Below are 27,472 nucleotides of genomic sequence, written 5' to 3'. Positions count from 1 at the left end.
GGCGAGTCGTGCGAGGGATGAGGCACGATAACAGTCAGAAGCGAGAGAGAATATCAGATAATAGGAGGCCCCGTTTATAATGGCAAACCCTGTAGTTGGTTGTCACAAGGGTAGAGCACTGGAAGTGCTCAGCTCTATACTAAAATGGCGGGGGATCACCATACGACGGGAGGTGCTAGTGTACGACGGAAGGCCACAACACGCGGTAGGCGTGGCACCATTGTTGCGGAATCTCTGGAGGTGTTAGCAGAGAGAGGCTTACCGAGGCTGGTGCGCACAAGCTTAATAATGAACACAGGAGTGGCACGGCACGTCGTCTTTTCGGACGTGTCCCGGCTCTACATAATGCATGACGAGGAATGCATCCGTGCCTGGAAATTGCAAGGCGAACAAATGTTAGCTTAGTGCAGTCGTTACCACGATATGCGCCCAGCACTTTTGATGTTATGGGGTATAACTGGGTGCACAACACAATCGTCTCTGATTCGCATAGCCTGTAATCTTCAGGGTTTCCGTTGCATTTCTGAAGTGTTAGGGCTGGCTGTGGTCTACAAGGTCTTCGTAGAGTTCAACAAAAAAACGCAAGACCTCATGTTGCTAGTGGTGTCCTGATGTAGCTTGACAGAGAGCGTGTTGGACTGTTGCCCTGCCGACAACGTTCTCCAGTTCTTTCACCAACTGAAAGCCTCGAGTAATGATCTGACGAGAGACTGGTACAGGCACAGGCACAGGCGTTTGTCAGACACGAAATTGCGACCGAACGGGCCCACCGGCACCGACCTGCCGCCGTGTCGTCCTCAACACAAGCGTCACTGAATGCGGATATGGAGTGGCATGTGGTCAGCACATAGCTGTCCCGGCCGTGTGTCAGTTTACGAGACCGTAGCTGCTACTTCTCAATCAAGTAGTTCCTCTGTTTGTCTCACAAGGTCAGAAAATGCGCTACGAGCTCTGTGTACTAGATTCCGCACTTGGTTCCGCCCAAAAGTAATTACGCATTCTTCTAACTGTACAGCGAAGTAAAATTTCGCTACTTGCTAGCCTCTCCGGTGGCGCACTACTGTAACGGCCAGCAGGGCAGCTACAGAGGTAAGCCAGCGGGGTTGAAGCGGAACGTGCTTGCAGACGAGCAGGCAGCGGCAGCAGCAGCAGCAGGTGTGACAGACGCCACGTGTGGCCGCGGCGCGTTGACGCGAAGCGCTCATCCGGGTCAAGGGCCGCCATTGACAGGCGGGGCAGGGCAGCAGCCGCCAGCCACCGGCCGCGCTGCGACACCCAAACACAGGCTCCAGCCGCCACTCACAATCACCTGTCACACCGTCCGCTGTTTCTTTCCAACTTCACATTTGTCCGACAGGGATCGGGAAGTAAATACACTACTGGCTATTGGAATTGCTACACCACGAACATACTTGCTAAAGAAGCGAAATTTAAACGACAGGAAGAAGATGCTGTGATATGCAAATGATTAGCTTTTCAGAGCATTCACACAAGGTTGGCGCCGGTGGCGTCACCTACAACGTGCTGACATGAGGAATGTTTCCAACCGATTTCTGATACACAAACAGCAGTTGACTGGTGTTGCCTGGTGAAACGTTGTTGTGATGCCTCGTGTAAGGAGGAGAAATGCGTAACATCACGTTTCCGACTTTGATAAAGGTCGGATTGTAGCCTGTCGCGATTGCGGTTTATCGTATCGCGACATTGCTGATCGCGTTGGTCGAGATCCAATGACTGTTAGCAGAATATGGAATCGGTGGGATTAGGAGGATAATACGGAACGCCGTGCTGGATCCCAACGGCCTCGTATCACTAGCAGTCGAGATGACAGGCATCTTATCCGCATGGCTGTAACGGATCGTGCAGCCACGTCTCGATCCCTGAGTCAACAGATGGGGACGTTTGCAAGACAACAACCATCTTCACGAACAGTTCGACGACGTTTGCAGCAGCATGGACTATCAGCTCGGAGACCATGGCTGCGGTTACCCTTGACGCTTCATCACAGACAGGAGCGCCTGCGATGGTGTACTCAACGACGAACCTCGGTGCACGAATCGCCAAACCTCATTTTTTCAGATGAATCCAGGTTGTGTTTACAGCATCATGATGGTCGCATCCGTGTTTGGCGACATCGCGGTGAACGCACAATGGAAGCGTTTATTCGTCATCGCCATACTTGCGTATCACCCGGCGTGATGGTATGGGGTGTCATTGATTACACGTCTCGGTCACCTCTTGTTCGCATTGACGGCACTTTGAACAGTGGACGTTACATTTCAGATGTGTTACGACCCGTGGTTCTACCCTTCATTCGATCCCTGCGAAACCCTACAATCCAACAGGACAATGCACGACCGCATGTTGCAGGTCCTGTACGAGCCTTTCTGGATACAGAAAATGTTCGACTGCTGCCCTGGCCAGCACATTCTCCAGATCTCTCACCAACTGAAAACGTCTGGTCAAATGTGGCCGAGCAACTGGCTCGTCACAATACGCTAGTCACTACTCTTGATGAACTGTGGTATCATGTTGAAGCTGTTGTACCTGCCATCCAAGCTCTGTTTGACTCAATGCCCCGGCGTATCAAGGCCGTTATTACGGCCAGAGGTGGTTGTTCTGGATACTGATTTCTCAGGATCTATGCACCCAAATTGCGTGAAAGTGTAATCACATGTCAGTTCTAGTATAATATATTTGTCCAATGAATACCCATTTATCATCTGCATTTCTTCTTGGTGTAGCAATTTTAATGGCCAGTAGTGTACTTTTCTCATGCTCGTTTTCTTACTACGTTATTTATTTGCACGTTTGGACTACAGGCCACGCAACTCCGGAAATAATAGCAAATAACGAGATTGTATGTGTGATTTTAGGCTTTCGCGGCATAGGGAAATTTGAATAGTTCTCAGGTATTCAACCGGGTGCGGTCGTCGAAGTGTAATATTTCGACAAGCCGACTTCTTGCCATTTTCATGTGTTTCTGATGACTGAGTTATATCTGGTGGATTAAACGCGGCATTCATCAGATATTGCTCAGTTACCAGGAACGCCTGAAGACGGCGGGAAGTCAGCTTGGAGAAATATCTTTTGCACGACTGCACCCGGCTTAATCGCGAGAACTGTTAAAAGGGAAGTTTTAGTTGTCTTCTTTATACAGTGTAGTAGGAACAATATGCGATAAAATTTGGGGGTAGTTGGGGTTAAGCAGGGGCGAACTTTTGGTGCACAAAGCTGCCACCACCGGCAGTGACAATGCCTCTAACCCAACTGGGGCCTCAGATGAGAGATGTAGATATTTCCTTCGGTGCTCTGACAATCACAATGGCTGCCGAACGGTGGCGTGCCAGACTGTTGGGAACCCATGACCAGATGTTTTCAATGGGTCAGAGATGTGGAGAACGTGATGGCCAAGGAAACAGTCGAACAGACTCTGTATCGAGCTTGATCACGACAGTGCGGTGAACACTCGGTCTTTCATTATCCTCCTGAAAGATAACCTTATGGAGATTTCAAAAACAAGATCGCAGCCACAGGGCTTAACACGTCAGAACTGTTACGCCTGTCGTCCAAATTACAGACTGTATGACCCAGAGGTGGTCGGTTGGTTGGCTGATTCGGGGGAGGGGGCCAAACAGCGAGGTCGTCGTTCCCATCCGAATGGTTCAAATGGCTCTGAGCACTATGGGACTTAACATCTGAAGTCATCAGTCCCCTAGAACTATTTAAACCTAACTAACCTAAGGACATCACACACATCCATGCCTGAACAGCCGGCCGGGTTGGCCGAGCGGTTCTAGGTGCTACAGTCTGGAACGGCGCGACCGCTACGGTCGCAGGTTCGAATCCTGCCTCGGGCATGGATGTGTGTGATGTCCTTAGGTTAGTTCGGTTTAAGTAGTTCTAAGTTCTAGCGGACTGATGACCTCAGAAGTTAAGTCCCATAATGCTCAGAGCCCTTTGAACCATGCCCGAACAGGACTGGAACCTGCGACCGTAGCAGCAGCGTGGGTCCGGACTAAAGCGCCTAGAACCGCTCGGCCATAGCGGCCGGCGGTCGCACCCGATTAGGGAAGGATTGGGAAGCTAGTCGGCCTACCCGTCCATAGGAACCATCCCGGCATTTGCCTGAAGCGAATCAGAGAAATCACGGAGAACCTAAATCAGGATGGCCGGACGACATTTGAACCGTCGTCCTCCCGAATGCGAGTCCAGTATACTAATCACTGCGCCACCTCGCGAGGTGACCCAGACGTGATTGTACGGTATCACTGCACAATCGATACCACAGAGGTGGCTGTCATCGTCTTGGACTGCTAAATTGGCAGCACAAGTGCAGCGGCCGTCCACCAGCGGTCGGTACTTCAGCAGGTGCCGTCCAACTCCGATCATCGCCAGGTTCACGACCTCTGTGTGCAGCACCGCCAGGACGCGAGACTCGACCGCGTACAGAGGTGCCGTCTGCAGGTGCTGTCCTGATTACTTCCCAGTTATTCCCCAGTTACTTTTCGGGGCCCAGCCAGTGTACTTCCACGATGATGTCAGCGGAGCCACGTTGCAGTACAGTGACGTTCATCGCTATTCAGTCTCTACCGCGCCTCAGAGACGTCAACTCACGGCTAGGACGGTTAGCTTCGTGAAACTTTAATTTAAGTCATGTGCAACAGAACTACTATACAGAGATTTAAAACTGTTCGTGTCAATGCCATCAGTTCACCAGATGCAGATCTTCAGTGTACACTGACCAGCCAAATAATTATGACCACTGCCCACCACGTCCTGGTGGCGTTGCGGGCACTTGACATGGTAACAAAAGAATTTAAGCGGCGCAGACACGGACAGGGAATGACCCTAGCGAAGATATGGGCTGGAAATGGGGAACTCCATTGAGATACTTGACTTTGACAAGGGCAGATTATTATTACCCAGAGTCTGTGGACGAGTATCTCGAAAACGGCGAAGCTGGTCGAATGTTCACGTGCTACTGTCGTGAGCATTTACGGAAAGAGGCAAGACAGTGAAACTACCACTAGGCGCTAAATGATTGGACGTCCACGACTCTTCATAGAACGTGGGGTTCGGAAGCTTGTCTGCTATGGAATGTAGGATAAATGAGGCATCTCTACCGAAAGAGCACAGTGCTGGTGCACGCACAAGTGTTTCGGAGCACAGCTTTCATAGTACATTGTTGAACATCGATCTCTGCAGCAGACAAAACCTACGTGTTCACGTGTAGACCTAAACACAGGCCGGCCGGTGTGGGCGAGCGGTTCTAGGCGCTTCAGTCTAGAACCGCGCGACCGCTATGGTCGCAGGTTTGAATCCTGGCTCGGGCATGGATGTGTGTAATGTCCGTAGGTTAGTTAGGTTTAAGTAGTTCTAAGTTCTAGGGGACTGATGGCCATAGAAGTTAAGTCCCATAGTGTTCAGAGCCATTTTTTATACTCCCCGTTCACTGCGACGTCCTTACGCCACCTTACTCGGAGGGCCCGTGAGCCTGCTTGGTATCACTCTACTGGCCAACGACTTGGTATACCAATAACTTTCCCGTCATCCACGTGCTCCTTCCCGCGGAGTTCGTCCTTCTTTGGCCCAAAGAGACGGAAGTCGGTAGGTGCGAGATACGGACTGTATTGAGGATCCCAGCGGGACACAATTTTGAGTCCCGCAACAGGTGGACGAGTATGTCACCACTACCAAAAGAAACACAAAATCTTGTACATGGCTGCACGTTCAGAGACCGTGAATAGTTACAATTGAAAGAAAATCAGCCCACGGTCACTATTTTTATAAAATTGCTAGGAGTGTCGAAACCAGGTTAATTTTTTAAAAATAGTTACCGAGGGGTGTTTTTCTTTCAATTGTACCAAAAGAAACGTCCAAATCTGCAGAGAGGTGTTTGGTTGTGACCATCGATCACCTCGAATGAGATTGTCTCCACGTTCCAACATTGCAGGAATCTCAGTTGTGTGCGGCCGACCGACACGCGGGAGATCGCACAGATATGCGCGATCTTGTTGCAATGATGACAGACGCCTCGCCCAACGACTCAGCGTGCTTTTGTTCATTTCCAGGTTGCCGCAGCCCGTTTCCTGACATCATACCGTTCTAGCATTTGTTCTTAATAGTTGATATAACGAAACACTGACACTATTTAAAATTAAAAGTGCCAAAAAGGATAGGAACATCACGAACATGTGTGAATTAACGCATTCAAGCGAAAGGCTGTTCTTTGGGAGACACGATGATTTGACGCACTCACCAACAACCGGAACAATATTTCCCTCCAAACAGAAAGGGTGCTATCATGCTCGACAGGTCAGATGTCATGTGTCATAAGAAGACATCATGATTGTAAATTGTAAATTTGTGGTAAGACCTTATGGGACCAAACTGCTTAGGTCATCGGTCGCTAAGCTTACACACTACATAATCTAACTTAAACTAACTTACTCTGTGGACTACACACACACCCATACCCGAGGGAGGACTCGAACCTCCGACGGGGCCATCATGATTGTTCTTGTTCTACTTCAGTGTATTATGCATTCAAAATAAACATGTATGTACATGACGATGTATGGAGTTTAAGGTTTTGTGGCAGAAGGAAGAAATTGATTTTGCCGTTGTTCTTGCCGCTTTATGCACTATACATTGGAAATAAACTTGAGTTTTAAAAAATTTCACATTTTTGGGCCCACAGGAACCTTAGACTTTGTTAATCTGTCCCGGGATAGCCTCTGATTTTCGGCATGATTGTGTTATAGGAACAGATCTGTCACCGGAAATGAGGCCGGTAGATTTGTTTCTTCTGAGGTGCTGTGGACAGGCGAGTTTACGGGAATCTAATCGATTCTCGAGTGGACGTAATGACCAGAATCGTCTCTGTCGCTGGAGCTGTACTAGACCATGTGTCACAGTTGCAGACGCGTCGTTTTGTGCAGTTTTCTGAGATAACGATGGTCAGAATTGCGAAAGAAACAGTGACGTACATTAAAAGATCGTATACCAGGGAACACACTACTGTTGCATCACTCGTGGATTCATCTATTCCCGTGCATATCACATTTTTATACAAGTTTCCTGCTTACACTGTTGTTGCATCACTCGTGAATTTTGTTCGTCTATTCCCGTGCACATCACGTTTTTGTACAACTTTCCTGCTGCTCCAACACGCCGTACACGTGTGATTCGTAACTCAGTATAGAGCGTTTGTAGGCCAAGAGTTCATTAACTACGCTCGTACCTAGTTGAAATCTGAAACTTTGTTGGGAGATCTCGCAGCTACCTTGTGTACGACAGTCAGTTCGAAGCAACTGGCTGCCTCGCTAGTGCGCTGTCCAGCAGCTTTCCTCGCGCCCTCTCAGGATCCATTGTGACTGCAGCTAATGCGGCTGTTACGTCTAGTATCGAGTTATCAGATCAATTCGGCGCATTGCCACCAAACAGCAGCAGCACACCTTATTTTTCTGTGTAACGCTCGGACCCATTGTGGGCGCTGATTACGCCTATCGGCAGCGTAACGCAGCGCAACTACCGGAACGCCAGCGCTAACTCCGCGGCAGTCGCTGGCGAGTTCCACGCGCGCTTGTTAGAGCTCGCTCTTTATAGCGCCAAACTACGCCTTTGTCTCCGTGAACAATGAGAGCGTAAATTTTAATGCACCGTAATACATAATGTTATGCTGCGACAACAACAGTATAAATCCAAAAGCAACTGTTAGCCTTTCAAACGACTGTGTGCTGGTTAAGTGCTGTTCATACTATCTGGTACTTCAATACGCAACGTAGCTACTGAAATGAGATCTGAGGCAAATGTCCGGTAGCTGCGCCCAAAAGGGTGATACGAGAGGCACTCAGTGATTAATGGAACACATTTTTTTTTCTCGGCCAATTTCGGTTGAAAAAATGCGGAATTTGTTGCGGGACACAGTGGAATATCCCCACTTCAGCCTCTATAGTTACATGAAGTTCCGATTGGTGGCAGCGCTATACGTAGCCTAAAATGGCGTGCAAAATGGCTTTGAGCACTATGGAACTTAATATCTGAGGTCATCAGTCCCCTAGAACTTGGAACTACTTAAACCTAACTAACCTAAGGACATCACACACATCCATGCCCGACGCAGGATTCGAACCTGCGACCGCAGCAGTCGCGCAGCTCCGGACTGAAGCGCGTAGAACCGCTCAGCCACCGCGGCCGGCTAAAAATGGCGTCTGAAACGGACGTGCGTTCCAAGCACAGAGGTGTCATTGAGTTTCTTTTGGTGGAGAACCAGAGCATCGCAGATAATCAGAGGCGCTTGCAGAATGTCTATTGGAATCTGGCAGTGAACAAAAGCACAGTGAGCCGCTGGGCGAGGCGTTTGCCACCACTGCAACAAGGTCGCACATACTTGTCCGATATCCCGCGTGCTGGCTGGCCGCAGAAAGCTGTGACTCCTGTAATGTTGGAACGTGCGACGCTCTCATGCGAGGTGATCGACTACTCACAATCACACACCTTTCTGGTCAACTGGACGTGTGTGTTGGTAGTGCCGGCACAGTCGTTCACCAGGTGGGGCACTCAAAGGAGTGTGCCGACTGGGTTGCTCGCCGCCTAACGGAAGATCATAAATAGCAACAAAGGACCATCCGTGCGAATTGCTTGCGTATTACGAGGCTGATAGTGACAATTTTTTGTTGAACAACGTTACAGGCGATGAAATAACTGGAAACAAAACGGCAGTCCATTGAGTGGCGCCACACCACCTCTTTTGAGTCCGCCTCCGGTAGCTGAATGGTCACGTGATTGTCAATCCTCTGGGCCCGGGTTCGATTCCCGGCTGGGTCGGGGAATTTTCTCCGCTCAGGGACTGGGTGTTGTGCTGTCCTCATCATCATCCCATCATCCTCATCGACTGTAGGTCGCTGTTGTGGCCTCATATTGAAAGACCGGCACCTGGCGAATGGTCTGCCCGAGGGGGGGCCCTAGCCATACGATAATAAAAAAATAAAAATGTAAAAACCTCTTTTCTGAAGAAAAAATTCGGATAAAATCATGGCGATGGTCTTCTGGAAGTCTGAAGGGGTTATTCTGTTTGATGTCCCTCCTCAAGGTGCAACGATCAACTCTGAACTGTATTGTGATCCCTTCAGGAAATTGAAGAAACGACTTCGGCGTGTTTGACGCTACAAAAATGCAAACGAACTCCTCCTTCTCCATGACAATGCAAGGCTTCACACGAGTCTAAATCCGAGAGGAACTTACACGACTTCGCTAGACTGTTCTTCCTCATCCACCATACAGCCCGGATCTGTATGTTTGGCCCAATGAAGGACTCAATCCGCGAGAAGCATTACGTGGATAATGGGGAGGTCATTGATGCAGCAAGATGTTGGCTCTGACGTAGACCAACAGAGTTGTACTATGCGGGTGTACGCACCCTCCCAGTGAGGTGTCGTAAGGCCGTCACATTTAATGGAGATTATGTGGAAAACCATGATTTTGTGGCCCAAAGAGAGGAGTATAATACGGTGCATTGCAATCCTGAATAAAACCACCCTACCTTCAGAAAGAAACTGTTGGTTTACTCACTGAACACCCACGTATTTAGAGTAGAGTGTATGGAATGTAATTGGTTTTGCGCCAATGGTCAGCGCTACTACAATCTCGCGTTAGTGAGCATCAGTACCTGTTCCTACCACCAAAGGCAGCTTCACAACTAAGAAACACTGGTTCTACTTCTGCTGTACCTCCTCCTCTTCCCCACTTAGCCGTTTATGGCAGGGTACCGTCCCCATCTTGGTCTGTCAAGACCCCACTTTTATCATGAAAGCTTTTCATTTTTTACATTTTCTGGGTCTAATTTTTGCAGGGGAACAAGCCGAGTACTTTTGTTACTAAAAACTGGACTTTCGGTTGATTCTAGTCTATGGGCTACTGCACGAGTTTTATCATTGTTGTTGATACCAAACTATATAAGAATCGAATATATCCTATTCGACTGCAAATTATCAAAAATCTTCTTCAGATTTACGAACGCAATATACAGGGCTATAACAACTGATTGAAGCGATTTCATAAATTCACTGTAGCTCCATTCATTGACATATGGTCACGACACACTACAGATACGTAGAAAAACTCATAAAGTTTTGTTCGGCTGAAGCCGCACTTCAGGTTTCTGCCGCCAGAGCGCTCGAGAGCGCAGTGAGGCAAAATGGCGACAGGAGCCGAGAAAGCGTATGTCGTGCTTGAAATGGACTCACATCAGTCAGTCATAACAGTGCAACGACACTTCAGGACGAAGTTCAACAAAGATCCACCAACTGCTAACTCCATTCGGCAATGGTATGCGCAGTTTAAAGCTTCTGGATGCCTTGGTAAGGGGAAATCAACGGGTCGGCCTGCAGTGAGCGAAGAAACGGTTGAACGCGTGCGGGCAAGTTTCACGCATAGTGATGTGAAAGATTCAGTGTTTAAACCTTCTCTACCAAGAAACGTGCCAGAACTGCGAGCTCGCATCAACAATGCTTTCGAACTCATTGATGGGGACATGCTGCGCCGAGTGTGGGAGGAACTTGATTATCGGCTTGATGTCTGCCGAATCACTAAAGGGGCACATATCGAACATTTGTGAATGCCTAAAAAAACTTTTTGAGTTTTTGTATGTGTGTGCAAAGCATTGTGAAAATATCTCAAATAATAAAATTATTGTAGAGCTGTGAAATCGCTTCAATCATTTGTAATAACCCTGTACAGGGTGTAACGGGTGTAAGTGCAGATCTACATCTACATTTATACTCCGCAAGCCACCCAACGGTGTGTGGCGGAGGGCACTTTACGTGCCACTGTCATTACCTCCCTTTCCTGTTCCAGTCGCGTATGGTTCGCGGGAAGAACGACTGTCTGAAAGCCTCCGTGCGCGCTCTAATCTCTCTAATTTTATATTCGTGATCTCCTCGGGAGGTATAAGTAGGGGGAAGCAATATATTCGATACCTCATCCAGAAACGCACCCTCTCGAAACCTGGCGAGCAAGCTTCACCGCGATGCAGAGCCCCTCTCTTGCAGAGTCTGCCACTTGAGTTTATTAAACATCTCCGTAACGCTATCACGGTTACCAAATAACCCTGTGACGAAACGCGCCGCTCTTCTTTGGATCTTCTCTATCTCCTCCGTCAAACCGATCTGGTACGGATCCCACACTGATGAGCAATACTCAAGTATAGGTCGAACGAGTGTTTTGTAAGCCACCTCCTTTGTTGATGGACTACATTTTCTAAGCACTCTCCCAATGAATCTCAACCTGGTACCCGCCTTACCAACAATTAATTTTATATGATCATTCCACTTCAAATCGTTCCGCACGCATACTCCCAGATATTTTACAGAAGTAACTGCTACCAGTGTTTGTTCCGTTATCATATAATCGTGCAATAAAGGATCCTTCTTTCTATGTATTCGCAGATGTTTCTGTTGGTGACTCAGGATGGTGTATTCAACAACATTACACCAGTATTTACGTCATTCGCAGAGTAATAATTCTAGCCATTACATGTCACATGTTTTTACGTTGGTTAGTCCCTCAAAGTACATGTGGTAAGAGCATATCATTAATACTTATTTTTCCATGGGCAGCAGATCATGTGTTATGGAAGCAAAACTGGTAGTCTATACCAACATTCGTAGTCCACTTACTGGTGCAGTACGACTGTGCGGAAAACATCAAATCATAAAGTTTGTGACGTGTCTGTGGGAAGCCTGTTCGACGCAGAGAAAAAAACAAACACACTGATGTGTGTACGTATTAAGGTACCACATATAAAAGTATCTTCAGTTATACTCGTTACACACCTTGTTTTTTCTCGCTTCAAGTCTACTTTTCATTTTCCGTTGCATTATGCAGTGAGTTACTATTCCGAATATTTTTGATACATTTGCGCCCTGCACCATCAGTTTTGGTACGGAGTGTCTGCTACTTTCCGGTACCGTATTTACACCGACGAGACGAAACGTTGTGGACACCTGCTTAACAACGCCTTCTTCCAAGTTTGGAACGCTGTACAGCAGCGATTCTGTGCGACATGGGTTCGATACGTGCTAGCTAGGTCCCCAGCAGTATGTGGCAAGAGATGTCTACCCACATGTCACGCAATTCTCGTAAATTACGGACCAGTGGCGTTGCAGTCGCGGAGGTGGCGCCCCATAGCGTTTGAGCTGTGTTCCGCCGGACTCAGATCAGGCGAATTTGGTGACCAAGACATCAACGTGAATTCACTGATATGCTTTTCAAATCAGTCCAGCACGATCCTGGCTTTGTGACAAGGACAGTTATTCTACTGGAAGATTTCATCGCCGTCAGGGAAGACATCAAGCGTGAAGGGATGCACGTGATCCGCAGTATTGTTCACTCACTCCATGGCCATCATACTACCTTTTATTGGAGGCTGTTCCAGCTCGTCAGCTCCGTTGTGAGCTGCGGAGCGCTCCCTGCTCCAGGGAGCCGTGTCGCTCGCTGCGACCAGTCAAGTGGGCCGTCACGCCGGCGCGTGGCACAGCTGGCTGAGGCAGGCGGCAAGGCAAGCGTTTCGATATGCCAGCTGCGTTTTACAACATTCACTAACAGTTTAAAAAATGTCACATCCTGTTGCGGTGTAATCGAGTGGTACAACATCCAAGAGGTCTTCAGTTACTTGCAGCTCCATGTCGACACCACGCACAAAGACTGCAAGCTGAGCACAGTCCGATATGTCGGTGCTTTCGTCAAGCGCTAGCGAAAATGCAACAAAGCTCTCCGCCTTTTTTCTGAGTTTTGTCTCTAAATCCGCTGCCATGTCCAGGATTCGACGAGACATTGTTTGCTTCGACAGACAAACCCCTTCAATTGCCTGCACCTCCCTTGGAAACAAACAGTCTGCAACTGCTACCATGCACGATTTTACGGGTGGTCCCACCGAAAACGGCTTGCCACTCGTCGCAGTGATGTGAGCGACCCTGTAGCTTGCTCGAATTGCAGATTCAGTAGTGTTGTCTCCGCTCTCATTCACCTGAAAATTATAAACGCATTACAGAAATATGTTGCATGTTTTGATATCCTCCGTATTACGAAACCGTTTTAAATTTACGTCTCCTGGTATGTCGTTTTTAAGCCTGGCTACCAGTTCTCTGCGTGCAACGCCTTCTACCTGATCATAGTGCGCTGCGTGAAGAGGTGTATAATGTCGTTGTATATTGTACCTCTTCGCAGAATTAAATACTTTATGACACACAAGACACTGCGGACGACCATCCCTCTCAATGAATAGAAAGGTATCCTCCAATAGAGGTACAGAGCTCACGCGGCCAGTCATAGCTGTCATTGCACACGGATTATTGCGTCAGTTGCGGCTACATGCGGCCTGGGGGCAGTGAGTTCGCTTTCCCCCTCCACGTGGGCTCCGAGCTGCCGCAGTGAGCGCTCCGGAGCGCTCCGGCTCCCTGGAGCTCGGTTGGAACAGCCTGTTCTATTGGTACCACAAGAGTCATGGAACACCGCTGAATGACACCGTACCATAGGACTGCCATCACAGACATGCGTCCGTGGTGCCGAGCATATTCAGTCCACCGTCCACCTGGATGACAACATATCCGGACACGGCCTTTTGGTCATCGACCTTATGCAAAAGAAACTCCATTCATCTGACCAGGCGACATGTCTCCATTTATCTACAGTCCGATCTCGGTGGTCCTGTGACCACTGCAGTCGTAACTACTGATTTAGCTGGCTCAACATGCGAACACGTAATGGTCGTCTACTGCAGAGTCTCATGTTCGGTGATGTGTTCTGAATGGCGTGCACAGAAACACTTGTGATTGCACCAGCATTGTGTACTGTCGTCATATCTGCAACAGATGGACTCCCATCCTGCTTTACAGAGAGGGCAAGCCTCAGAGCATCACGTTCTGTGACGGAGCGTTGACGTTCTACATCTTGTCGCCTACGAGGGGTTCCAGCATCCTCCAACCACTTTTCATAGATGCTCACGACGGTTGCACGTGAGCAGCCGAACCGCGTAGCCGTTTTCCAGGTGCTCGTTCCCAGGCCCCGGAACGTAACGATCTGCTCCTTGTCAAAGTCGTTAGAATGACTCCCGTTGTTTGGAAAGGAGTGGAGTTCCTCCACTACCGCACTTTCATGGTGACACGAATTGTTGTTCTGTCACCTCTGTGGAAACGGTCAGCATTTCTATCGGAGTACCACAGGATGCAAGTGTGTGATGTTCTTCATACAGCTGGATGCGATCACACATTAATATGGCCCCATTTGGGGAAAAACGTGGGTGACGGTATGAGTTGGCGGTGGGGCTGTTGACGGGTTAGTTTTGGTAACACCGACAGTCCATGCAAGGTGTCAGGATAACCAACAGTAGGAAATCAGCCATAGTTGCTGGGTGCCAACAATGTCTCCTGAAACAACCGCGATGGTCTCCATCCCGTAATGTGTCTAGGTTGTCATTGGAGTGGTATAATTCGATATAATTTATCGTTTGGGATATGTTTCGGTTCTTGTGTAGTCAGTTTCCCTACGACATTAAAATGTCCTCCATTCCTGTCTTTAACTGACAATTAATGGATTAAATTTAAGAACTGTGACGGACGCCCGAACAACAGGACTTACATGCATTGAGAATAGAAAATAGTGCATTGAGAATGGCGAGCTACTAGCCGAAATCTGGATTTGCGTAATAAAATCTGAAAAAGGGCGACTGATCGCTGCACTCTGTAATTTATAAGTTAAATTTAAGGGTTAATCTGAAAAGTTCATTTGTTGGTTCACAAGTCTAAGTGAAAAGTCAATCTGAAAGCGATGACCCTGCGAACAAAACATTGTTACTCTTCGGTCGGAATGGTTACGCTGTGCTACCGGCTCGTCCGCTATCTCCAGACGTTCCTACAACATCCAGACCAGCGAGAAGCTGAAATCTCGTGGACTTACGAATGAAAAAGGTAGTCAAAACGATTAAATTTAAGCCTCAGCAACGGCCTCGTGATGATGACATTTATTAGATATTTTTCCTTCACAAATCCAGTTCCAATTGGGACTTTGTTTAATGGAAGGGTATTTTGTAATTGCTCAGTTACATAAGCTCTCTCCGAAACTTCACCAGACAAAAAGGCCCAAATCAAAACATGGCTATTCTTCATTCCGTCATCTAACAGTACTGTGTTCGCCGGCCGGTGTGGCCGAGTGGTCCTAGGCGCTTGAGTCTGGCACGCGCTGCTGCTACGGTCGCAGGTTCGAATCCTGCCTCGGGCATGGATGTGTGTGATGTCCTTAGGCTAGTTAGGTTCTAGGCGATACAGTCTGGAACCGCGCTGCTGCTACGGTCGCAGGTTCGAGTCCTGCCTCGGGCATAGATGTGTGTGATGTCCTTAGGTTAGTTAGGTTTAAGTAGTTCTAAGTTCTAGGGGACTGATGACCTCAGATGTTAAGTCCCATAGTGCTCAGAGCCATTTGAACCAGTTCCGACATCAAATGCCTATTAGGCCTACTACAAGCAAAACGTTTTATTTAAGGAAATAGTTTCACATTTCATTTATACGCTCGTTTCTCAAACATGAGACACAAAAGTAGTAGTAGTGCGAAATTTTTACACAAATTTGGAATCGTCATAATATTCCGTATAGTTTGTGTGATGTCCCCGTTTCTTCTCCTTCCTCGTTCTAGCAGACAACCTTGTCATCGCTAACCCTGTAACTGTTTCTGCCATTCTCAAAACTTATTCTCCGGTTAACTTCGCTAACCCTGCTAGAATCAGCGTTCAGTTATCCCGCATTTATGTTCCGGTTAGGCGTTATTACATGTTTGTACAATACGTTCACCGCGCTATTCCGAGAACAAAACTTAAGCGGCTGTTAAGTGGGAACTGTACAAGAGGCTCGTACTAGTGTAACGTTCGGGAAAAAAATTTTCTGTTAAAATTTCATTTTCTTGGATACACCGAGAAGATAATATGTAATCTTTCTTACTTGTTACTTCCGTCAATCGTTTATTTTCACTCTGGTAGTCCGAATCTGTGGATTACGCTAAAAATTATACCAATGCTTATCATTCGCAGGCAACGGCCTTGCCGCAGTGGATACACCGGTTCCCGTCAGATCACCGAAATTAAGCGCTGTCGGGCGTGGCCGACACTTGGATGGGCGACCATCCGGGCCGCCATGCGCTGTTGCCATTTTTCGGGGTGCACTCAGCCTCGTGATGCCAATTGAGGAGCTACTCGACCGAATAGTAGCGGCTCCGGTGAAAGAAAACCATCGTACCTGGGAGAGCGGTGTGCTGACCACACGCCCCTCCTATCCGCATCCTCAGCTAAGGATCACACGGCTGTCGGATGGTCCCGATGGGCCACTTGTGGCCTGAAAACGGAGTGCTTTTATCATTCGCACACCGAATCAACCACATAAACATACAGCGTTTGGCATTCACTCGTTCAGGTTTATTCGGCTCAGCTCGTATAGCCCAGACCCCTTTCATCTGTGGGAAAGTTTTTTTTTAGATGCGACGGGGATTCCTCTGGCAGAGACATTACGTACATTGAAATCACTCAACAGAGGAAAGTCCACTGGACCTGGCGGTATACCAATTCGATTCTACGCAGAGTACGCGAAATAACTTGCCCCGTTCTAACAGCCGTGTACCACAAGTCTCTAGAGGAACGGAAGGTTCCAATTGATTGGAAAAGAGCACAGGTAGTCCCAGTTCTCAAGAAGAGTCGTCGAGCAGATGCGCAAAACTATAGGCCTATATCTCTGACGTCGATCTGTTGTAGAATTTTAGAACATGTCTTTTGCTCGCGTGTCATGTCATTTCTGGAAACCCAGAATCTGCTCTGTAGGAATCAACATGGATTCCGGAAACCGCGATCGTATGAGACCCAACTCGCTTTATTTGTTCATGAGACCCAGAAAATATTACATACAGGCTACCAGGTAGATGCCATTTTCCTTGACTTCCGGAAGGCGTTCGATACAGTTCCCCACTGTCGCCTGAGAAACAAAGTTAGAGCCTACGGAATATCAGACCAGCTGTGTGGCTGGATTGGAGAGTTTTTAGCAAACAGAACACAGCATGTTGTTCTCAATGGAAAGACGTCTACAGACGTTAAAGTAACCTCTGGCGTACCACAGGGGAGTGTTATGGGACCATTGCTTCTCACAATATATATAAATGACGTAGTAGATAATGTCGGAAGTTTCTTGCGGCTTTTCGCGGATGATCCTGTATTATAGAGAGAAGTTGCAGCATTAGAAAATTGTAGCGAAATGCAGGAAGATCTGCAGCGGATAGACACTTGCTGCAGGGAGTGGCAACTGACCCTTAACACAGACAAATGTAATGTATTGCGAGTACATAGAAACAAGAATCCTTTGTTGTATGATTATATAATAGCTGAACAAACACTGGTAGCAGTTGCTTCTGTAAAATATATGAGAGTATGCGTACGGGACGATTTGAAGTGGAATGATCATATAAAAATAATTGTTGGTTAGGCGGGTGCCAGGTTGAGATTCATTGGGAGAATCCTTAGAAAATGTAGTCCATCAACAAAGGAGGTGGCTTACAAAACACTCGTTCGGCCTATACTTGAGTATTGCTCATCAGTGTGGGATCCGTACCAGGTCGGGTTGGCAGAGGAGATAGAGAAGATCCAAAGAAGAGCGGCGCGTTTCGTCACAGGGTTATTTGGTAACCGTGATAGCGTTACGGAGATGTTTAGCAAACTCAAGTGGCATACTCTGCAAGAGAGGCGCACTGCATCGCGTTGTAGCTTGCTGTCCAGGTTTCGAGAGGGTGCGTTTCTGGATGAGGTGTCGAATATATTGCTTCCCCCTACGTATACCTCCCGAGGAGATCACGAATGTAAAATTAGAGAGATTCGAGCGCACACGGAGGCTTTCCGGCAGTCGTTCTTCCCGCGAACCATACGCGACTGGAACAGGAAAGGGAGGTAATGACAGTGGCACGTATAGTGCCCTCCTCCACACACCGTTGAGTGGCTTGCGGAGTATAAATGTAGATGTAGATGTAGACTATGGACTCGTTCAGAAATCAACTTAGAATATGTTCAAAAATGACCAAAAACCGACAGGGATGCGTTCAGACCCCCCCTACCCCACCCTATAAATCCGGGCCTGCACATAATCTACTGTCTGACTCCCCATACGCCTCTGCTGCGCTTGTAACTGCCGTCAGGCGGCATTCCATTCGCGCTCGGTAGGGGCCCTAATGTTTTGGCCCATCAGTGTATATTGGCGACGCTGGGCTGTCGTATCGGCGCTGTCTGCAGGAGCCAGCGTCGTCGGCCACCTCTAGATGAGGAGAGACCACAGCGCCACACCTCGCGAAGCTAATTGGGAGCCGGCGTGCTGACGCAAGCGCGGCCCGCGGCCGACTTTACAGCACAGCGTTATCGCAGCTCCCGTCTCCGGCCATCTGAAACCCCGTTCTTACTGCCGCATCGCGCCGTGTAATCTATTCAATTAGCGCGGGTCTCGCCAGCCCGTTTCGCGCGCGTCAAGGCGACGTCCGTAGCGAGGCCGGGTCCGACGACTTTCCGCCGCGAACACAAACTCGGCGCTGCTGCACCTTCCGCCTTCGCGCCGCGGCAAGTAGTTCGTCGAGAGACCGCGCTCTACAGCTGGTTTCTAGGCCACCGCTGCTCGAGGCATTATCTCATTTCGCTTATCTTTCTATTTTACGGTCCACCTACAAGGCGGCGTTAACTGCCTCGTTTCTTCACGCAAGGGTGTCCCCATTCGCGGTAACTTAGAACGACGATTGCTGCCTATCCCTTCCTCGACAGAATACTTGAACGATGCTCGTTTCGTACTACCTCTCTTCCAGTTTACGTGCGTAAGAATGTCTACGACAAGTTTTACTGCATATAGAGCGGTAAAACCTGTACATACTTTACAAGCATGCAACATATTACAGTCGAGTCATTTAAAATCGGTAAAATGTGTTTTCGTTTAGCTGTGGTCGACAACCATCAAACGCCAATTGGAAGTAGCCTCTGTTACGCTTGTGTTCCGTCATATAAATGTTATTGTAGAAGAAGGTTTGATTAACTTGTCTAAAAGTAATATCCCTGATAAAATGTAACAATTGAAAGTGCATTTAATGTGTTTATAAATTTTTAATTGAATGTATGATTTTCATGCGAACCTCGCTGCATTTTACTACGAGCAAGATATATTTCCATTAAGTATTGCATAATGTGTGAAGTCGAGAAGTGTAGTAAATAAAATGAAGAGAATATCATATACTCATCATTTACGTGACTTTGATATATCACTAATTAAAATGAAACAGCTGAATTTCTCAAATAGCGCAATACACTAGTTCGACAGCTACCTCAAAAAGTCAACAAGTCATTTGTGGGTCATGGAAAAACGTGCGCTCTGGAGTCCCCCAAGGCTCCGTCCTTGGTCCATTACTCTTCTCACTGTACATTAATGATATTTCTTCAGTGATTCACTCCTGCAACCACCATCTGTATGCCGACGACATCCAACTGTACATAAGTGCAAGCCCCAAGAACATTGCTGACGCAGTAGCGAGTATGAACGCAGATCTTTGCTCTGTTTCTCGATGGGCACAGAACCTAGGTCTGAAACTAAACCCCAAGTAATCCCAGGTCATTCTTATATCTCATCCAATGTTAATCAGCCGGTACTTTCGCGAAACAGTTCCTCAAATACTCCTCAATGGTACCCAACTACCATACCAAAAAACAGTAAAAGAGCTTGGAATAATCTTGGATGAACACCTAAACTGGGAAGAACAAACAGTCACAGCTTGCCGGAAATCGCTCTCCTCCCTACATGCAATCCAAAAATTTAGAAAAATATTTCCAACCCGTGTTAAACAAAAATTAGTCCAAACACTAGTCTTGCCTAATCTTTACTACTGTGATGTAGTTCAACACGGCACAAATTGTGAAAATTCGAGATGCCTCGAGCTAGTGATGAATGCTTGCGTTAGATACGTATGCAATATACGGTTGTATGATCATATCAGTCCTTCATACTCCCAGCTAGTTTAATACGCCCACATGAGGTACGCGATCTCCACACGATGTGCTTACTTCATCGATTTCTTAGTCACTGGTGCCCCCAATACTTATCTCCTCATATTAAACATCTATCATCATTCCACAACCGCAATACCAGATCGGATACGTCTAGCATCTTGGCTGTACCTTTACATAACATAAAATCTTTCTCCGTTTCATTCGCCATCTCAGCCATACGACTATGGAACGCGCTCCCCTGTGATCTGCGTCATATCCAGCACCACTCAACATTCAAGAGAGAACTCATAACTTACATATTAGGGACGGTATAGCCACCATTGTTGTGCCCCTCTCATCTCTTTCTTTCTCCTCTCCATCATAGCTTCGAATTTTACCATTACATTTCTCTTCCTCTAACCTAGCTACCTCTTCTATATCTCTTTCACCCCATTCTTTTGTCTTATGTCTCTGCTCGATGTGAATAACCCACAAGCTGCAAGAACATAATGAGAAAGTTCCCAACTAGCAATAGGACTGACATTCATAAAAGAAAAATATGTTTACTTTCATATACATAGTCATTACTATTATTATTATTCTTGGTTGTTATAATTCTTTTTTATTCTTATAATTATCCTTGTACTATTGTTATAATCTCTATTTTTTTTTCTTTAACATTAATACTGTATAACACGTGGTATGTCCGTAATGTTCTGTACAAACTGAAATTCGTTCAATTTGTGTATACCTGGTTAGGTGTAAGAGAGGACCTGATGCCCCTAATCTTGCCAGGTAAAATAAATAAATCTAATGAGCTGCAAGCTGATATGCTTAAAAGTGGTTTTGAGGATTTCGTATATTTAATGCAGTGTCACAGTCTGTATTTTGAAAATCCCGCAAGAAACGCACTACTGACCAATTTCGATTCAGTGGTCGTTATGAAGTGTGCCAAATGAACATACCAATGACACTCGTGAGAACGATATCAGTGTCGGTTGGTCGCAGTCAGTGTGCCCCCTGCCGCCGTTGGATAAGCAGCTGAGCAGCAAGTCGTATACTCCTAGCTCACTCATTTGTTACATAGTTTAATTCTTAATTTCTTTGCGTGTTTTTGGTACTTGCATTGTTTAATTCATAAATTTCGGGCGTATTATAGTATTTGAGAGTTGTAGCATCGCGTTTTAGTACCTGAATAGTGTAAATTCGCGTAGTCGTTTGTCTACTGTTTTGTTTTGAACGGCCAGTGTCGGTTGGTCGCAGTCAGTGTGCTCCCTGCCGCCGTTGGATAAGCAGCTGAGCAGCAAGTCGTATACTCCTAGCTCACTCATTTGTTACATAGTTTAATTCTTAATTTCTTTGCGTGTTTTTGGTTCTTGCATTGTTTAATTCATAAATTTCGGGCGTATTATAGTATTTGAGAGTGTAGCATCGTGTTTTAGTACCTGAATAGTGTAATTTCGCTTAGTCTCCTTCCGCCGCCGAGCAGTGTCAGCAGTGCGCAAGTAGCAGCATTACTGCATTTACTAGGTAATCTTGTATTTTAATAACCGTTTAAATTTTGTCGATTTGTTTGCGCTCTCTGTAGATTAGTTCAGACGTTCTTAGCAAAACAGTTTTTAGCATGGATAGGGACTGCAACTGCTGTGTTCGGATGCAGGCTGAGTTGGCATCCCTTCGCTCCCAGCTTCAGGCAGTGTTGGCTTCGGTCACACAGCTTGAGGCTGTTGCCAATGGGCATCACTGTGGGGGTCGGGATGGGGGTTTGTCGGGGACGGCCAGCTCGTCCCACGCATCCCCTGATCGGACTACGACTGTGGTTGCCCGGGATACTGCCCGCATTGAGGCTGATCCCTCACCTGTGGTAGAGTGGGAGGTCGTTTCAAGGTGTGGCAGGGGGCGAAAGACATTCCGGAGGGCTGAACGGAAAGCCTCTCCAGTTTGTCTGACGAACCGGTTTCAGGCTCTGTCTCAGGCTGATACTGATCTTCGGCCTGACATGGCTTCTTGTCCTGTTCCAGAGGTTGCCCCTCAGTCTGCAAGATCCGGGCAGTCGCAGAGGGTGGGCTTACTGGTAGTTGGGAGCTCCAACGTCAGGCGCGTAATGGGGCCCCTTAGGGAAATGGCAGCAAGAGAGGGGAAGAAAACCAATGTGCACTCCGTGTGCATACCGGGGGGAGTCATTCCAGATGTGGAAAGGGTCCTTCCGGATGCCGTGAAGGGTACAGGGTGCACCCATCTGCAGGTGGTCGCTCATGTCGGCACCAATGATGTGTGTCGCTATGGATCGGAGGAAATCCTCTCTGGCTTCCGGCGGCTATCTGACTTGGTGAAGACTGCCAGTCTCGCTAGCGGGATGAAAGCAGAGCTCACCATCTGCAGCATCGTCGACAGGACTGACTGCGGACCTTTGGTACAGAGCCGAGTGGAGGGTCTGAATCAGAGGCTGAGACGGTTCTGCGACCGTGTGGGCTGCAGATTCCTCGACTTGCGCCATAGGGTGGTGGGGTTTCGGGTTCCGCTGGATAGGTCAGGAGTCCACTACACGCAACAAGCGGCTACACGGGTAGCAGGGGTTGTGTGGCGTGGGCTGGGCGGTTTTTTAGGTTAGATGGCCTTGGGCAAGTACAGAAAGGGCAACAGCCTCAACGGGTGCGGGGCAAAGTCAGGACATGCGGGGACCAAGCAGCAATCGGTATTGTAATTGTCAACTGTCGAAGCTGCGTTGGTAAAGTACCGGAACTTCAAGCGCTGATAGAAAGCACCGAAGCTGAAATAGTTATAGGTACAGAAAGCTGGCTTAAGCCAGAGATAAATTCTGCCGAAATTTTTACAAAGGTACAGACGGTGTTTAGAAAGGATAGATTGCATGCAACCGGTGGTGGAGTGTTCATCGCTGTTAGTAGTAGTTTATCCTGTAGTGAAGTAGAAGTGGATAGTTCCTGTGAATTATTATGGGTGGAGGTTACACTAAACAACCGAACTAGGTTAATAATTGGCTCCTTTTACCGACCTCCCGACTCAGCAGCAGTAGTGGCAGAACAACTGAGAGAAAATTTGGAATACATTTCACATAAATTTTCTCAGCATGTTATAGTCTGAGGTGGAGATTTCAATTTACCAGATATAGACTGGGACACTCAGATGTTTAGGACGGGTGGTAGGGACAGAGCATCGAGTGACATTATACTGAGTGCACTATCCGAAAATTACCTCGAGCAATTAAACAGAGAACCGACTCATGGAGATAACATATTGGACCTACTGATAACAAACAGACCCGAACTTTTCGAATCTGTATGTACAGAACAGGGAATCAGTGATCATAAGGCCGTTGCAGCATCCCTGAATATGGAAGTTAATAGGAATATAAAAAAAGGGAGGAAGGTTTATCTGTTTAGCAAGAGTAATAGAAGGCAGATTTCAGACTACCTAACAGATCAAAACGAAAATTTCTGTTCCGACACTGACAATGTTGAGTGTTTATGGAAAAAGTTCAAGGCAATCGTAAAATGCGTTTTAGACAGGTACGTGCCGAGTAAAACGGTGAGGGACGGGAAAAACCCACCGTGGTACAACAACAAAGTTAGGAAACTACTGCGAAAGCAAAGAGAGCTCCACTCCAAGTTTAAACGCAGCCAAAACCTCTCAGACAAACAGAAGCTAAACGATGTCAAAGTTAGCGTAAGGAGGGCTATGCGTGAAGCGTTCATTGAATTCGAAAGTAAAATTCTATGTACCGACTTGACAGAAAATCCTAGGAAGTTCTGGTCTTACGTTAAATCAGTAAGTGGCTCGAAACAGCATATCCAGACACTACGGGATGATGATGGCATTGAAACAGAGGATGACACGCGTAAAGCTGAAATACTAAACACCTTTTTCCAAAGCTGTTTCACAGAGGAAGACCGCACTGCAGTTCCTTCTCTAAATCCTCGCACAAACGAAAAAATGGCTGACATCGAAATAAGTGTCCAAGGAATAGAAAAGCAACTGGAATCACTCAATAGAGGAAAGTCCACTGGACCTGACGGAATACCAATTCGATTCTACACAGAGTACGCGAAAGAACTTGCCCCCCCTTCTAACAGCCGTGTACCGCAAGTCTCTAGAGGAACGGAGGGTTCCAAATGATTGGAAAAGAGCACAGATAGTCCCAGTCTTCAAGAAGGGTCGTCGAGCAGATGCGCAAAACTATAGACCTATATCTCTTACGTCGATCTCTTGTAGAATTTTAGAACATGTTTTTTGCTCGCGTATCATGTCATTTCTGGAAACCCAGAATCTACTATGTAGGAATCAACATGGATTCCGGAAACAGCGATCGTGTGAGACCCAACTCGCCTTATTTGTTCATGAGACCCAGAAAATATTAGATACAGGCTCCCAGGTAGATGCTATTTTTCTTGACTTCCGGAAGGCGTTCGATACAGTTCCGCACTGTCGCCTGATAAGCAAAGTAAGAGCCTACGGAATATCAGACCAGCTGTGTGGCTGGATTGAGGAGTTTTTGGCAAACAGAACACAGCATGTTGTTATCAATGGAGAGACGTCTACAGACGTTAAAGTAACCTCTGGCGTGCCACAGGGGAGTGTTATGGGACCATTGCTTTTCACAATATATATAAATGACTTAGTAGATAGTGTCGGAAGTTCCATGCGGCTTTTCGCGGATGATGCTGTAGTATACAGAGAAGTTGCTGCATTAGAAAATTGTAGCGAAATACAGGAAGATCTGCAGCGGATAGGCACTTGGTGCAGGGAGTGGCAACTGACCCTTAACATAGACAAATGTAATGTATTGCGAATACATAGAAAGAAGGATCCTTTATTGTATGATTATATGATAGCGGAACAAACACTGGTAGCAGTTACTTCTGTAAAATATCTGGGAGTATGCGTACGGAACGATTTGAAGTGGAATGATCATATAAAACTAATTGTTGGTAAGGCGGGTACCAGGTTGAGATTCATTGGGAGAGTGCTTAGAAAATGTAGTCCATCAACAAAGGAGGTGGCTTACAAAACACTCGTTCGACCTATACTTGAGTATTGCTCATCAGTGTGGGATCCGTACCAGGTCGGGTTGACGGAGGAGATAGAGAAGATCCAAAGAAGAGCGGCGCGTTTCGTCACTGGGTTATTTGGTAACCGTGATAGCGTTACGGAGATGTTTAATAAACTCAAGTGGCAGACTCTGCAAGAGAGGCGCTCTGCATCGCGGTGTAGCTTGCTCGCCAGGTTTCGAGAGGGTGCGTTTCTGGATGAGGTATCGAATATATTGCTTCCCCCTACTTATACTTCCCGAGGAGATCACGAATGTAAAATTAGAGAGATTAGAGCGCGCACGGAGGCTTTCAGACAGTCGTTCTTCCCGCGAACCGTACGCGACTGGAACAGGAAAGGGAGGTAATGACAGTGGCACGTAAAGTGCCCTCCGCCACACACCGTTGGGTGGCTTGCGGAGTATCAATGTAGATGTAGATGTAGATGTAAATAACAGGTCTCTTACTCACTGCATTTTTAGATTTCTAGTGACATATCTTCAGTATTGTAATAACATGATGTTTATGCTTGTGTCACTGCCATTGCAGTTTGTAATCATATGGGAATACATGTTCAAATGTCCCTTACAAATCTGTACTGCATGCTCATAACGTAATTAATGTACATAATAACTATGAATACTCTTATGTTAAACTTCCTGGCAGATTGAAACTGTGTGCCGGACAGAGACTCGAAATCTGTGCCTTTGCCTTTCGCGGGGAAGTGCTCTACCATCTGAGCTACCCAAGGACGACTCACGCCCCGTTCTCACAGCTTTATTTCTGCCAATACCTCGTTCTCCTACCTTCCAAACTTCACAGATGGTCTCCTGCGAACCTTGCAGAACTAGCACTCCTGAAAGAAAGGATATGCGGAGATATGGCTTAGCCACAGCCTGGGGGATGTTTCCAGAATGAGATTTTCACTCTGCAGCGGAGTGTGCGCTGATATGAAACTTCCTGGCAGATTAAGTCGTGCTTGGGTGGTCCGTGAGTTCCGCGGAACGCCCCATTCTGCTCTCTCATGATGTCTAAGGTCGTTGATATGGAGTACCTGGCAGTAGGTGGCAGTACAATGCACCTAATATGAAAAACGTATGTTTTGGGGGCTGTCCGGATACTTTTGATCACATAGTGTATATTTCCCAGGGATTGCAAGTCTTCCTTTATATTAAGTTTGAAGTCGGATAACAAATGGCAGAAGAAATATTTTTTCCTGTGATACACTTACAAATTAACAATTTCATGTTTACTTTGCTTGTCCTGTAAAGCCATGTATCTTGCAAATTTCATGATTCTAGACCAACGGGAAGTACCGTATGCGTTTTGATGAATGAGTTTGTTAGTATCAAAGTATGTGACATAAGTAGACGTATGTTTTGATTGCATTGACTTAGACACTTCAATTTTGTACATCGCTGAGGGACCGTAGACCTTAGTAAGTGACATAAATTCAACTTGATACGCTGTCCGTTCCTGAGAAAAAGTGTTCTTAACCTTCGGAAAGACAGTCAGACAAACAAAGAGACAGACGGTTCCATTTTTATTTATTGAGGTACGAATCCGAAAAAGTTGCATATTAACTATAAAGAACATGTTGTTCATTCAACTTGCTGAAACCTGAAAACACAAAAAGGTTTTAAAGAATGAAGAAACCGCACGATAGTTGCTTAATCCGTACCCTTTTATCGGGTACGCCGGTTTCGCAATAGTTGGAAGTTCCATCATCTGGTGTAAAAAATAAAATCGCTTAACCATCTGAGGTCATCCTCCCCAAAATACTGTCATGGAACCAAAGGTTCCGTTTCAAAAGAGTAAAAGGGATAGAAATTCTGTAACAGGTGTTACCTTTGGTTCCATGACAACATTTGGGTGAGAATGACCTCAGATGATTAAGTAATTTTATTTTTTATACCAGATGATGGAACTTTAACCGTTCCGAAACCGGTCGTGTATCCAATAAAAGATTGTGGATTAAGCAACTGCCCTGCAGTTTCTTCATTTTTGAAAATACGAGGCGTGTTTTTTAAGTAAGTACTGTTTTGAAATTAAAAAAAAAGACGTGCTAAGATATCTCAATAATTTTATTTTTACATGAAAGCCTGTACCTTAATCTACGCACTGACGCCATTACAGTTTGATTCTTCCTTGTTTACTTTGTGTACTGAGTGTTTAAGATGCCTCCGATAATCGTGAGTCCCGCCTACTGTGAAGTACGAGCTGTTGTAAGATTTCTTAGTGCTAAAGACCTAAAAGCGATCGATATTAATCGTGAGGTCTGTGCAATTTACGGAGAAAACATTATGAGTGATGGAATGGTAAGAAAGTGGGTGAGAGCATTTAAAGATCGCCGCACAAATGAGCATGATGAACAACGGAGTGGGCGTCG

The 27,472-nt window shown here is 46.7% G+C and overlaps 1 protein-coding gene and 1 pseudogene across 1 annotated transcript in view; both read left to right on the top strand.

Annotated features, from left to right (window-relative positions):
* The window catches only part of LOC124616600 (breast cancer anti-estrogen resistance protein 3 homolog), a 1,084,307-nt gene that overhangs the window by 195,393 nt on the left and 861,442 nt on the right, over nucleotides 1–27,472 (top strand). The window lies entirely within an intron of this gene.
* On the top strand, nucleotides 16,081–16,198 carry LOC124617319 (annotated as a pseudogene).

This window comes from Schistocerca americana, chromosome 5, assembly GCF_021461395.2.
Source record: "Schistocerca americana isolate TAMUIC-IGC-003095 chromosome 5, iqSchAmer2.1, whole genome shotgun sequence".
In the NCBI taxonomy this organism is placed as follows: Eukaryota; Metazoa; Arthropoda; class Insecta; order Orthoptera; family Acrididae; genus Schistocerca; species Schistocerca americana.
Note: the sequence above shows the minus strand (reverse complement) of the source record. Positions and strands in the feature narration are given on the sequence as shown.